Source organism: Ascaphus truei, chromosome 1 (assembly GCF_040206685.1).
Source record: "Ascaphus truei isolate aAscTru1 chromosome 1, aAscTru1.hap1, whole genome shotgun sequence".
NCBI classification, from domain to species: domain Eukaryota; kingdom Metazoa; phylum Chordata; class Amphibia; order Anura; family Ascaphidae; genus Ascaphus; species Ascaphus truei.
In genome coordinates, this window is record NC_134483.1 from 129,133,973 (window position 1) to 129,149,723 (window position 15,751).

Genomic DNA, 15,751 nt, shown 5'->3' on the forward strand with positions numbered 1-15,751 from the left:
AAGGGACTGAGTGTTTTTAAGTATCGGTCTTCACACTTACAAGGGAAGCCAAAATCTCCTTCAAAGAGATTTTTCTAGCCAGCTCGGCGCCTTGGTTGTAAGAGAGGGGGTTGAAATGATATTTAAACCAGAGTCAGCCCTTACTCAAATGTCTTCATGCATGGTCTTCATGATCTTCATGTATTGTCGTGATGTCTACATCTGAACCTGAATTATGGAAGAAATGGCCCATCCTGTATCCTGATGGCTTTCTTGTCCTAACCTTTAAGTAAGTGCTATATTGTGTCTGTTATTTGTATAATCTTGTGTGTTCACCTTTTTCAAGGAATAAATTATATTTTATCATATCTAAGTCTCGTTCAGTTCAACCCAGTTATATATTTGGTGGTGTATTATTAATAGCCTGTTACAACGTTACCGTCATAGTGATAGCCCCAGATTTTCCAAGGCAAGTTTTAAGGCACGTTTTAGAATACTCGTCGTCACACCTGTACTCCAAAGCAATTATTGTGGACGTTATCCATTGAAAACTCCCAATGACCGTAATAAGAGTTTTTTCCGGCTGATAACTATGCGATCGGTCACTTTGGAGCATATTGAATAAGACCCTTAATCACATAGGGAAAGTCAGTCAGTCGTGGTAGAGGTAACAGACTTCCCAGAAGTACACAGAAGGACATCAGGGCAATATATTAAACATTGAGATACAGTATGAAAGAGCGAGACAGTGTAGAGAGAGGGAGACAACAGGACTGGGAAGTGATGCTGGGGAACATGGTGTGGAGAGAGAGACTGGGTAGATTGATAAGATAAAAGATGGACAGCACAATATGGAAGCAAGGGAGAGTGAGGTGGAAGTTACAGAAAGTGAGGAACAGGTGACTAGGAGTTGGCCAAAGATGTTGAAGAGACAGAAAGTGGAGATGTGGAGCAGAAGGAAGGGAGTGAGGTGAAGACTGAGGCAGCCTGGATGGAGTTAAATGACAAAATGAAGGAAGATTGTGAGGAAGGATGTCAGGAGATCGGGAGTAAAGGGAGAGGCCCTCCGAGTGATGCATTACAAGAAGGCACTATGAATGGTGGTGATCTGAGTGATGTGATGGGAGTGGAAGAGAATCAGGAGACAGAAGTGGCAGACGGTGGAAATGGAGAGCAGGAATATGGAGAGAAAAAGACAGAGGGAGAAATGAGTTACTAGGGATTCTAGTACTAATGAGAGTGAGAGGTGTATATCTTTTTGGGAAGGATGGGAATGTGCAATGAAGACAGACATCCATGGACTGGATCTGGACAAGGTAATTATAGACCAGGTAAGATTGGTATCCACTAACTAACCTTTCCACTTCAAGAGCAACCTCAAGCATGCTGCTTGGCCCTGGCATTGAAAAGGTTAATCCCTTCAACGCTGTTAAGGGACTGAAATGAGGAGGGGTTGTGACAGTTGTGGAGGGAGAAAGGGGGTGGCCCGGTATTAAAGGGGTTGCACCCCATTTGGCCATCCCCTGACCTCACCAGGGAGACAAGGGGTTAACTGGGCTGAGGTCCAGAAATGTGATTTAACCTTTGTTATGACATGAAAATGTATATTCCCCTGTTCCCATGCTTTATTGTAATATCTGATTTAATTAGTGTCTGCATCACACACACACTAGGATCCATCCAGGAGTACAGGGGTTAATAGTTCTTTAGTGATTATAGCCCTTTGTGTAATTTTCCCGCCTTTTCAGGCACCATTTTGCAGGGTCCCATAGGCCGCCATTGGAGCTCCATGCGTTTCAATGGCGAATCTTGCTGTTTTGGTCCTGTTTCCTGCGAAGACCAGCAGATGGCGTCCGAGAGGAGGAGCGGCGGTTTCCCATTGTAAGTCAATGGGCTCATTGACTTCAATGGAGATTCCTCGACGGCGCTTTCCAGGAACGAGTTGGCTGCCGTCCAAACCGCAAAACCGCAAAGCGGATACTTTTTCTAAAAGAGAGCTTTGATCACTGTTAGTCAAGTTCAACGACAAGTGGCGTGGGAATAAACAGTTCTAGAGCACCTAGAAATAAAATTATTTTTGCCCCTAGTTCCTAGACCTTCCCCCACTCGACCACCACCGGGTCCCCGAATCCTGGACCCCCGAGAAGGGTCATGCCGAGAGAGCGGGTCGTGCCATAGGTTCCAATGGCGGCGGCAGAAACCGCTCAGGAAAATGACTAAGTGTGAAAAGCTGAAAACCATGAATCCATATCTCCGGTTCCGGAGGGTCCCGAGGGCCAGGGTTTGGGGTACCTGTAGTCACTGCTCCGGCATGACTGCAGAACCATCCTTGACCCTCTTGGACCAACCCCGACGGAGTATGGACCCCCTTGAAAGTTCGGGACTTTTCCCATAGACTCCAATGGCGGCCAATCTCCATTGACCGGCTATGGCGGAAAAACCCCATTGACTTCAACGGCGGCGTTGCCCCATTGAAAGTCTATGGCGGCAGATTCCCATAGCCGCCAACGGCGGCGGTTTGCCATTGAAAGTCTATGGCGGCGAAGCCCGTTCTTTTCAATGGGGATTTAGTGAAAAACCGTGATTTAATTTACAGCGGAGTTTATTGTATTAAAATAGGAAACGGTTTTAGGTGTATTTGTGTAACTCCTGTTCCAGAGGTCCTAGCGAGTCGCAAATTGGACCACATGGTGTCCCAGTTCCGGCATTGGGAACTGGGAAGTTTGGACCTGCTAGGCCCAACAGAACCGGACCTTTTAATATGTTTGTGTTTAACTTGTAACACGGAATCCCTAGGCAAGGACAAGACCCAGAGGAAATTCCTTTGGGACAAAGGACAGCAGATGGCCAGGGAAGCGTCCTAATGTCTAGAGTTTAAGTGCTGTTCAAAGGAGTTTATCACCTCCACTGTTTACATGAGGGCAGAGATGACTCAAACCAGAGCAGTCTGTAAGTGTCACCTTTAACACCTCACAACAAAGAATATCCTGCCAGAAAACCCATTTGGCAGACTGGCTGGCATTCCTGATGCAAATGTGGGACTACAGAAATGAGACCCCAGAGTTCTAATGCGCATGTGCCAACTAGCAGGTATCAAAATGTGTTCCCACGTTAGAAAGTGGCTACAGGTAATTGAAAACCAATCACCTGTACTTAATGTTAAGGATAGGGTTACAAAAGATATATAAACTGTGGTAATCCCTATACCCATGATCTTCTGATATCATCTTGATTGTACCTGATTCCTGGAGAATTGCTATGCAACATACCTCTCATCCCCCATCCCCAAAGTAAGTGTACTTCTTGCCTGTTACTGTATTATATTGTGTGTTCACCTATCCAAAGGAATAAATATACTTTATTATATCTAAGCCTCGTTCAGTTCAAACCCAGTTATTTGATGTAACTTACAACCTGTCATAACCTATCGTGACAACGGTGAGGGGGTAACCAGGCTCAATATAAAGGTTAAGCCTGTTTGGCTACCTCTGATCCTTGTATTAGAGTTCGGGAGTGTCAGCTCTTGAGCCCAGTGATTGTCTATGCATTGAATAAAATTATGCGACAATAAAGAATGTATGTGTTTTTACCTTTCCAGGAGTGCCAGCAAGCAGAGATTGCTGGGCTATGAGTTTCAATGGGGGGCGGGGGAGTACAGAGAAAGTGTTGTCAAAATGTGCCTAGCTAGTCGGGGTCCAGAGTTGATGGATAACCCAAAAATGTAACCGGGAATCAGGTCGGATTCCCGGATACATAAAGGCACATGTCTCTGGCAAAATCTCCCCCTGAAAACGCTTGCGCGACTCACCGCTAGGATTCCCTGCTTCAGCACAGACAAGAAAGTTAAATGGGGCATAGGGATGTGAGGTATCCCTGGAATGGTGAAGGGGTCCCTAGGTTAAGCGGGATGCCCAGTTAATGCCCAGGTCACCCAGAACCCGGTATAGGGGTTCTGGGGGTGCTCCAGCCCTACATAAGATTGTGAGGATTTTCAAAGTCTAAGGGCCTCATGCAGTAAGCCCCGATACAAAATTTTCGGCACGAATTGCGAAAATGTTTTTTTTGGGCGATTTGCCCTCGCAGTATTCAGTAAGGGCCGAATCCTTCCGATCCCTGCTGAAGCACTGCGAAAGCAAAGCTGCCGATGAGCTGTGGCGATACAGCATGGCTCCCGATAAGGCTCCCGATAAGCCTTTGGTGCCGATAGATGTTTGCAGCTGAGAGAGACAAGCCGCTCTCTCAGCGCAAACTTCGGCACCAAAAAAAGTATTTAAAAACAACTTTTATTCATAGTGTACATGTGCAGGGGGTCTTCGGAGCTGAACCGCGTTGGTTTGAGGTCCGGGGACCCCCTGCCCCCCGAGATACAGGCCCCTTTATGAGGTGCCGGTATCCCTCGGCGTTTAAAGGTCCCGATCACGTGACCGCGACCTGTAAACAAACCAGAGGGATACCGGCACCCCATAAAGGGGCCTGTATCTCGGGGGGCAGGGGGTCCCCGGACCTCAAACCAATGCTGTTCTGCTCCGGAGACCCTCTGCACATGTACAGTATAAATAAAACACACACACATCAATAAAGACTCGTTCCTTACCTTGGCGGCTATGTGCAACGGTAATGAAGCAGCATGAATGTCTTTTTAATTATACTGTACAGTGAGCAGGGGGTCCCCTGAGCTGAACCGCATTGCTTTGTGGAGCAGGGACCCCCTGCTTCCCGAGTTACAGGCCTCGGTATGTGTCATCGGGTGGCAGTGTCGCCGCCATGTTTATAGCGTCCCCGCAATAAACATGGCGTCCACACTGTAACCGATGGCCCAAACCGGGGCCTGTAACTCGGGAGGCAGGGGGTCTCTGAGCCACAAATAAATGCGCTTCAGCTCAGGGGGCCTCCTGCTTCCGCACAATATTATTAAAATACATTAATGCTGCTTCATTACCATAGCGGATAGCCGCTAAGGCAATGAAGGGGTTAACGCATAGTAGCATGTTTATTGGGGACAAATGCCCCCAATAAACATAGCATCAATACACAACATACAGTATAGTAATGGGCAGAATGACTATTGTCCACAAATGGATAATAGTGCAGTTGTCCATTTACAATACATACACAACAATAAAGACTTTAAATACATATAGCACTCACCCATGTCCCACTGCCACGATGAAGGCCATCCTCATCTTCATCCTGCCCATGCCCCATCCGCATCTGCAAAACAAACACAAGAATTACAACATCCAAATTAATGTCCCCTAACCCCTTAATCACCATAGCGGTTATTAACCGCTACAGTTATTAAGGGGTTAAGCCACCATCACCCACATACCCTCCCCCACAAAGCCCCCCAACCACCCTCACCCAATACCCACAGGGGAGTCCTACCAAATACCCTTGGGCCTAATACCCCCTCCCCCAGCACATACAGTACAATAATGTGCCAAATAACTATTATCCACATAGGGATAATACATTATTTGGCCATTATTAAACACATTCAATAACGTTAAAATGTAAAGAAACTTGTACTAACCTCATCAATAAGAAGTCTCCGTCGCCAGCATCATCCTTGGGGTCCGTTGCCAACATTAGAAATAGCCACAACATTTCAATATCATTAACATAACACTGAACCCCTTAATCACCTTATCGGGTACTAACCTGAAAGGTAATTAAGGGGTGAAGCCATCCTGCAATGCCTACAACAGTTATGCATAACATCCTCAGTGAAATAAAAACCAATTGCCTAACCAAATTCCATTTAATCATTCAATCTGTAGGCTCACATGCCTCATAAAACATTGCATTTACAGTGTATACATGTAGCATAACATGTAAACTGCATGTACACGCTGAAAATCAATGTTAACAATACAATAATGCCACTCAAATCGCCATACATCACAAGAAGTATATTATTTAATACAATAAACTCACCATCAATGAATTACCACACATCAATTACATCCCTAAACAATTAAAATACCATCCATACCAATTACACAATGAACTAAAGCTATCCTAACAGAGAACAACTTCAAAACATAGTCAAAAGTACACCAACAATTACAATATAATAAAGCAAGGCTTTCCATATCCTACTGTACGGCCTGGAAGCCCAAAACTTACATCTGTCTAAAAATAAAATACATTTAGCACACATCAATGCATAGCCACAATGATTAACAATACAGAATTAGAAGCTTTAACAACACTATCATTTCTTACCCTGTATATATATCTGTACACATACATACAGACATACATACAGTGGGAAGAAATGATATGCATTGTAAAAAATGAAAACATGAAAAAGCAACACAAAAAACAGTTACATTAAGTACATTTCTTTATTTAACTTACCATTACTTGCCCCCACCGACTCCCGTTGATCAGCTTACTCACGAACCAATCCACGACACCATCCACGACACCATCCAGGAACAAATCCACGAACCAAACCAGGAACCAATCCAAGAACAAGTGCAGGAACCAATCCAGGAAGCAAGCCACGAAGAAATCCAAGAAACAATCCACGACACGATCCAGGAACAGGAACCCATAAAAGAAAAAAAACATAACAAATTAAACATTAAAATAATAAAACATGACAATCAAGGGTTGTACTAGTTTTATTCTTAGTGAATCTGTATTACAATACCTTGTTCCGGGGTCTTCTTGACGTCCGGTGCCACGCCCTGGTCTTCAATCTTCAGGAGGAGGTCCGTCCTCCTCGGCATCTGCCTTCAAAATGAGACGACATAGGCTTTTATAGGCCTATGACGTCACATTTGTCGTCATATGGTTCCCACGGCCCTGATTGGGCCGTGAAAACCATGTGTTTTGGCCGATGTAAAAAAATTGATGACGTCACTTAAAGGCAATGCCAGCACAGCCAATCAGAATGGCTTTGCTGCTATTGCCTTTAAGAAAACGTCATGAAATGACACATGGCCGGACTCACATGGTAAGCCAGCCAATCAGAGCGTGGGAACTCCATCCCTACTCTGATTGGTTCAAGTACCATGTGAGTCCGGCCATGTGTCATTTCATGACGTTTTCTTAAAGGCAATAGCAGCAAAGCCATTCTGATTGGCTGTGCTGGCATTGCCTTTAAGTGACGTCATCAATTTTTTTACATCGGCCAAAACACATGGTTTTCACGGCCCAATCAGGGCCGTGGGAACCATATGACGACAAATGTGACGTCATAGGCCGATAAAAGCCTATGTCGTCTCATTTTGAAGGCAGATGCCGAGGAGGACGAACCTCCTCCTGAAGATTGAAGACCAGGGCGTGGCACCGGACGTCAAGAAGACCCCGGAACAAGGTATTGTAATACAGATTCACTAAGAATAAAACTAGGACAACCCTTGATTGTCATGTTTTATTATTTTAATGTTTAATTTGTTATGTTTTTTTTCTTTTATGGGTTCCTGTTCCTGGATCGTGTCGTGGATTGTTTCTTGGATTTCTTCGTGGCTTGCTTCCTGGATTGGTTCCTGCACTTGTTCTTGGATTGGTTCCTGGTTTGGTTCGTGGATTTGTTCCTGGATGGTGTCGTGGATGGTGTCGTGGATTGGTTCGTGAGTAAGCTGATCAACGGGAGTCGGTGGGGGCAAGTAATGGTAAGTTAAATAAAGAAATGTACTTAATGTAACTGTTTTTTGTGTTGCTTTTTCATGTTTTCATTTTTTACAATGCATATCATTTCTTCCCACTGTATGTATGTCTGTATGTATGTGTACAGATATATATACAGGGTAAGAAATGATAGTGTTGTTAAAGCTTCTAATTCTGTATTGTTAATCATTGTGGCTATGCATTGATGTGTGCTAAATGTATTTTATTTTTAGACAGATGTAAGTTTTGGGCTTCCAGGCCGTACAGTAGGATATGGAAAGCCTTGCTTTATTATATTGTAATTGTTGGTGTACTTTTGACTATGTTTTGAAGTTGTTCTCTGTTAGGATAGCTTTAGTTCATTGTGTAATTGGTATGGATGGTATTTTAATTGTTTAGGGATGTAATTGATGTGTGGTAATTCATTGATGGTGAGTTTATTGTATTAAATAATATACTTCTTGTGATGTATGGCGATTTGAGTGGCATTATTGTATTGTTAACATTGATTTGCAGCGTGTACATGCAGTTTACATGTTATGCTACATGTATACACTGTAAATGCAATGTTTTATGAGGCATGTGAGCCTACAGATTGAATGATTAAATGGAATTTGGTTAGGCAATTGGTTTTTATTTCACTGAGGATGTTATGCATAACTGTTGTAGGCATTGCAGGATGGCTTCACCCCTTAATTACCTTTCAGGTTAGTACCCGATAAGGTGATTAAGGGGTTCAGTGTTATGTTAATGATATTGAAATGTTGTGGCTATTTCTAATGTTGGCAACGGACCCCAAGGATGATGCTGGCGACGGAGACTTCTTATTGATGAGGTTAGTACAAGTTTCTTTACATTTTAACGTTATTGAATGTGTTTAATAATGGCCAAATAATGTATTATCCCTATGTGGATAATAGTTATTTGGCACATTATTGTACTGTATGTGCTGGGGGAGGGGGTATTAGGCCCAAGGGTATTTGGTAGGACTCCCCTGTGGGTATTGGGTGAGGGTGGTTGGGGGGCTTTGTGGGGGAGGGTAAGTGGGTGATGGTGGCTTAACCCCTTAATAACTGTAGCGGTTAATAACCGCTATGGTGATTAAGGGGTTAGGGGACATTAATTTGGATGTTGTAATTCTTGTGTTTGTTTTGCAGAAGCGGATGGGGCATGGGCAGGATGAAGATGAGGATGGCCTTCATCGTGGCAGTGGGACATGGGTGAGTGCTATATGTATTTAAAGTCTTTATTGTTGTGTATGTATTGTAAATGGACAACTGCACTATTATCCATTTGTGGATAATAGTCATTCTGCCCATTACTATACTGTATGTTAGGGGGGTATAGGTGTTGTTGGGTATATATATATATATATATATATATATATATATATATATATATATATATATATAAAAAATTATTTAATTATTTATTTAATTCGTTATTGTGGGGCTGGGGTGTGTTTTTTTTATTATTGTGGGTAGTGGGTGTGTGTGAAGGGGGCATTAGCCCCAACAGTGGTTGTTTAGGGCTTGCGGGTGGGTAGCAGGAGGCCTTAACCCCTTCAGGACCGTAGCGGTATTAACCGCTACGGTCGTGAAGGGGTTAAGTGCCCCCGCATCCCCCCCGCAAGTCCTAAACTCACACCCAGGGCCAAATACCCCCCTCACCCATCCCCGCTACCCACAATAACGCTGGCACGGTGGGTTAACCCCTTCATTGCCTTAGCGGTTAGCCGCTAAGGTAATGAAGTGGCTTTTAAATGCCTTTTTCCTGCCTCGGATGCATGCCGGGGGGCTCCGGTGCGGGTATCAGCTCCGGAGACCCCCGGCATCAATCACAGGCAGGAAAAGGGGCTGATTTTTCCTAAGTGTCGCCCTTGCCGATGCTTCTCCTTCAGCAAGTTGCCAACTTTAGTTGGCGGGCTGGATTGGCCATAAAATCTCCAATCTGGCCTGCCGATCAGCACCAAAAAGCTGATCGGGGCTTACTGAATTCAGGCGGGAAAAAAAAGTCCCGATAAGTGGCTTATCGGCAGCCGGGTGGCGAAAAATTTTTTTTCGGAAGAAAAGTTGCCGATAATTCCCACTTATCGGGGCTTACTGAATCAGGAGGGCAAAAAACGGCTATAAAATGCAGAAAAAGCCTTATCGGGGCTTACTGCATGAGGCCCTAAGTCTAGTATAGTGTGTGGGGAATATGGCTAGTAGGAATAAAAGTGCAACTTCTTATTCTATTCCCCATAACCAGAAGAGTTAGAAAAGTATACATGTATGGTTTTATTAAACAGTATGTTTAAAGTACATATATGCTTGTGCATGGTATTATGAACTGGGTCTTTCCGGACCAATGTTCTGGGTGAGTCACTGGGCTAGCAGCTTGGTGCCACTGTGTCTACCCAGACATCGGACATGAAAGCCACAGAGGATGTCAGAGGTGTGAAGAGCATTTGGGCAGGAGGTTTAAGCTTGAGTACCCATGTCCTGGGATGAATGGAAGTCCTCAGACTACCATTTGCCTTTCCCAGACCGTGAGGAGCCTAAACCAGACGGGTGGCTTCTGCATATCAAGTAGCTGAGGTGCCAAGTTGGCGCATGCCCTTGGTGAATGCAGAAGATCCACATGCCCAGCTTCAGAATACTGGCATCGCTCTGATTGGCTGGTCGGAAATTTCCCACGCTCGGATTGGCTGTAGTATCTCATGAATGAACTCTGAAATACTATAAAAAAAACCTTCAGCCAATCCGGAGATCAGATTCTAAGCGCGAGAACAGCAGCAGCAAATTTGAAACCACCAAAAGATACTCTTGGAGAAATAGCAGCAGCACTTTTCAGGGCCAAGTTCTGAGAAGTTCTTAGAAGTTAACGTAGCGGTCGTGGCTAGGATTGCAAACCGAAAACAGTTCCGGTCAAGGGATTACAGCACCTCCGGAAGAATGAGAGTGGTGGCGTCAGGAACTTCAAGCCGATTTGGGTTCCAGGACATTTCGGGCTGAGTCCCAGTCAAATAAAAATGTTGGTTCTTTGCTTATTTCAACTAGGAAAGGCTAGTTCTTTGCCCCAGACCCCCAGTAAGTGTCTCTTTCGCCTGCATTTTGTGTTTCACAGTGTGTTTGCCTGTTTAAGTTAATAAATGACAATTTATTTCATCAACTCGTTTTGCTCAATGTTATGATCCAGGTATAAAAGGTGTAAATGCCTGGTCTCCTGTGGCAGGGTTTCATACAGTAGGTCACAGGTTATATGAAGTTCTAATTAAGATGCTTATGGTAATGTCATACTTTTTCTGTGCTGATCATGATGAGGAGGAACGTAACAATATTTTACTCCCATGTAATATTAATGTAAAATGTAATAGTTTTACTCCCATGCAGTCCGGACAACACCGATGGGACTGAGAGAATGTAGGGTTGCGGGACACAGAGAATGGAGGGATGGGGAGAGAGAGAATGGAGGGATGGGGTAGACAGAGAATGGAGGGATGGGGAGAGAGAGAATGGAGGGATGGGGTACACAGAGAATGGAGGGATGTGGGACAAAGAGAATGGAGGGAGGGGGAAAGAGAATGGAGGGAGGGGGAAAGAGAATGGAGGGATGGGGATAGAGAATGGAGGGATGCGGAACAAAGAGAATGGAGGGATGGGGAGAGAGAATGAAGGGGTGGGGAAGAGAGAGAATGGATCGATGGGGAGAGAGAATGGAGGGATGGGGAGAGAGAGGGAATGGATGAATGGGAGAGGGAATGGAGGAATGGGGAAAGAGAATGGAGGGATGGGGGAGACAGAATAGAGGAATGGGGAGGAGAAAGGTTGGGATAGGGGGAGATAATGGAGGGATGGGGGAGGGAGAATGGAGGGAGGGGTGGGAGAGATAATGGTGGGATAGGGGGAGAGTGGAGGGATGGGGCAGGGAGAATGGAGGGAGGGGTGGGAGAGATAATGGCGGGATGGGTGGGAGAGAGAATGGGAGGATGAAGGGAGAGAGAATGGAGGGATGGGATAGAGAGAATGGAGGAATGGGGAGAATGGAAGAATGGGGGAGAAAGAGAATAGAGGAATGGGGACAAGATAGAATGGAGGGATGGGGACTAGATAGAATGGAGGGATGGGGGAGAGATAGAGTTGGGAGATGGAGGAGAGAATGGAGAAATGGAGGAGAGATAGAATGGAGTGATAATGGAGAGATGGAGGATAGAATGGAGGGACGGAGGAGAGAAAATGGTGAAGAGTGTGTGAGAGAGAGCCGCGAGAGAGACAGAAAAAGGGCACGGGCACTGTTGGTGATGGGATTTGTTTTATAAACATTTTTTTAATGCATTCTGGTTTTTACTTTTGAGAATCTGGTCACCCTAAACAAAATACAGAGTGCAAAGTTCAGTATTTAATGTTGGGTTGGTGGGGATGCATTAATCACATACCTGGGTAAACAAGTAGGGCTAAGGCTTGTTTTTAAAGATTTCCAGAGAGGTGTCTCATACAAGGCAGAGTTCCAAAGACTAGGAGCAGAATATTCTAAATAAAGACTCAAGCCCCAAATTATGTCAACAAACGTCTTGTCAGCAGACTTTTCACTGGCTGATCAAAGTGTCGGATTGGGAGTATACTTTCAGTTTCATTTCTGGTTTATTGAGACATGAGATTACTCAGCAGAAATGCTTAAATTTCATTTTCCAGTCATGTTCTTCATACAGTAGTTGTAGTAGACAGATTAGTCCAGAGAAGTGCAGATTTGTTGTAGTTTGTGATACCTTATAATTTGTACCCCCATGAGAGTTGTTTATGGATTTCATTATAGTGTACAGAGCTTTCAAAACCTCACCGGTTTCTTCCTCCTGCGTACTCACAGTTTTCCAGTAATTGATTCTGCTTTTATGTGCTTTGTGGACTGATTATATAGGGTTTCAGGAATCAGACGGGGAGGTGCGTATGGATGTGTGTAAACTGTATTTTGTGCTGTAATGAACACTTCAATACTTGATACTTTAAGTAAAATCTTGATGTTGTTGAAATCAGTGAAAAAGTAGATAATTTTAAAATAGCTCCAGTGTCAGACACCTGAAACTCATTGCCTAAGGATCGGGCCAAGCTAGTAGTGAAGGGGTTAAAAATGGCAAGAGTATACCCATTGAAGTTAGTGGATTTCTTGCATGCTGTAACTGCGTCATAAATAAACCTCTTGGCGGATAATGTATAAAAATCTGATTTTAATAGTTCAGTTGCCGGATCCAGTGTGTTTGCGAATAATATGGTTGAATCTGGCTGAAATGGGTGATATAGATTGTGGCTACTGTACATCGTAAAAGATCTCTCAATATTGATTTTAAAAAGTGTTTCTGATTATTTGCATCATATTTAACAACAACAAAATAGATATGCTGTTTTATAAATGATGGCATGATAAAGCGTTATTTCCATGAATTACACTGTATTCACCCCTTTTTTATTATTTCACCACATTTGCCAATGAGTCAGTGCTCCTTTTTATATTCCCTACAGTATATATTTGTCATTGATCAGTATAAATATGATGGCCATACAGCATCAAAGCAGAGTAGCATTTAATGTATGATCGAATATTGGTATCACATACTTAAATAAGTACCTATATTTACTTAAATGCATGTACTTAAATGCACTTAGATAAGAATAGTATGCATCTCTATCACATTAAACAGTTTGCATTTAGAAGTGGCAGATCCAGCCTTATAACCTTTTCCTTCTGTAGTTTCTCAGGGGGTGTGAGTTTATGCTGACTACGCCTGCGCTGGGAATGTGTGTGACTATGATATATTGCTACTGTAAGTTTCGTTTCCTTCACAGCAGAGGCTCCCTGGAAACAGAGGGGAACAGAACGTCTGTCTGCTACTACAGTATCCCCAAACTCACTGCTCAGATCTTCAGTGGAAAGGTAAGAGGAAGAGAATGAGAGCAGGAAGACAACGAGAGCAGGAAGGGAGACAGAGCCCCGAGAGTTAAAAATAAGAAGAAAAACACAAGTGATTATCAGCTGTTCACAGACAGGAAGTACCGAGCTAGTATATGTACTCACCCAGACCAGACATTTTATAAACATAGATCAGGTATTAATGGATAAAAAATGACTCTGATTAGATATGTATTAAGCACAGATCAGATCTTTAAACATATCAGTGTAAGAAGGGGCTCCCCGTTATTATGGAGTGTATATTTCACTCTCCTCTGACACTGAAGTGTTTACTGTCACTGACCAGATATTTGAATAAAAACTGGTCAGATCTATAATAAACAAAACACATATAATATCTTTATAAACACAGATAAGCTATGTCATCTAAACAAAATGATTACAGATGCTTAACTACACACTGGTGGTTTGTATTAGATTGGCCATAAAGCATTATGGGTTTCCCCAACATCACTGATTAAACATATTGAAACACTGACCTAATATTTGCTGACACTGATTAGAGCAGTGTTTTTCAACCAGGGTTCCTAGGAACCCTTGGGTTCCCTGGGCATCCCTAAAGGGCTCCCTGTAATTTTAAAATGGTACCAAATACAGAAGAACCTACAATGTATGCACCCTCAGACTTCCTGTTAGAGAGGGTTGGGGTTCCTCAGAATTTCACATAAGAATCCTTAACCAAAAAAATGTTGTAAAACACTGGATTAGAGTGTAAATGGTTATTTCCTTAACAGCACTGTTATGATGTTTGTTAAGTGCATTCGATCTTTGCTAATATTAATTATATCTTTAATAAATATATGCTCAACAAAGCTGTTCAGGGGTTATTTACTAATGTTAGAATTTAAGGAGCTCACCTATTGTGTTTCTTGTGTTTTTCCATGTTTGCCCGGGTTTTATGCACACAGTATTTAATTTACTATCCTGATTGTGAATTAAGCAGCTAGACATTGCTCTGCTTGGTAGACCCCCTGACCATAAAGAAACAGAAGAAAATAGAACTGTGCAACCTAAAACAATCAAACAATGTGTAAACAGTGAACACTTCCCTGCAGCCTGGTATGTCTCTCACTCATAGAGAAAACAGTCCAACAAGCAAGAATATACACAGGCGCAAAGGAAATGCAATAAATGTTGAGAGAGCAATATGGTAAAAATTGGTAAAAATGAAAAACTATGCGATAGAGCAGGGGTGCGCAAACTGGGGGCGCTAGATTTTCGGTGGGGGCGCGGCAGTTATAGAGGTCCCGCGCTCTCCCCCCAAGCATTTAAATGAAATGCCGGGGGACAGTACGAGGCCTCTATAACACAGTTCCCATCCAGCAACGTATCGTCATGGTAACGCAGCGGCAAATGACGCCACGGGGTCACGTGATGTCACTTTACCATGGCAACGTGACGTCACATGACGCCACACGTCATTTGACGCAAGGGCCGAGCAGGTGGAGGGTGGGGCGCAACGCGCCGAGGAGAGCAGGCAGGGGTGCGCGCAGGGAAAAGTTTGTGCACCCCTGCCATAGAGGATTCCAGGTGGGAACCCCCACTTGCAAGGTGGTTGGATCTAGCAGACCTCCAGGCTCAGCGTCACGAACATAAGGGGACGAGAGAGAAAACCAAAATACAGTTTAATAAAATTAAAATCTGGCATAAACATATGCACAACACACTCACATTTCTGTGGTAAAACAATCGCATGTAGAATACAACCGACTCAATATCAGTGGCACCTGGAACCTCGTCCTCCTTTTCTCAGCATCGGGTGAGCGTCCTCTCACAAATGGTGTAGCAAACACTCCTGACTTCCGCATCACGTGGTTGGGGTGAGAGAGTTCTGAAAGGCTCATCGGGCATAGCGGTCTGAATACCCTTACTGATCTGGTCAGCTGAAACTCTTGGCACATGTGCAGTGAACACCCTACGCGTTTCGCTGTCGCTTCCTCGGGTATAATGATGACTGCGTAACACTGTCCCTATATATCATAACTAACAATCAGTTAACATGGCAGTGTTGAACAATTAAAATCTTAGCACCAAGCATTAAACAACTGTGTCAAGTATCTGTTAATAGGTCTCTGTTCCCCTTATGTTAGTGACTTTGTAAATGTCAGTCCCCATCTGGAATTCCATATAGCTTATTTTTCCATTTTTACCAATTTTTACTATTTTTCTCTCTCAACATTTATTGCATTTCACTTGACCATAAAAT

At 43.6% G+C, this 15,751-nt stretch overlaps 1 protein-coding gene across 1 annotated transcript in view; it reads left to right on the forward strand.

Moving 5' to 3' along the window:
* The first annotated feature begins 12,293 nt into the window (after nt 1-12,293).
* The window catches only part of RIGI (RNA sensor RIG-I), an 87,202-nt gene continuing 83,744 nt past the window's right edge, over nt 12,294-15,751 (forward strand). Inside the window, exons 1-2 of the mRNA XM_075594713.1 lie at nt 12,294-12,521; nt 13,422-13,509. The gene's annotated coding sequence lies outside the window, so the exon portion shown is untranslated. The remainder of the gene's footprint in view (nt 12,522-13,421; nt 13,510-15,751) is intronic.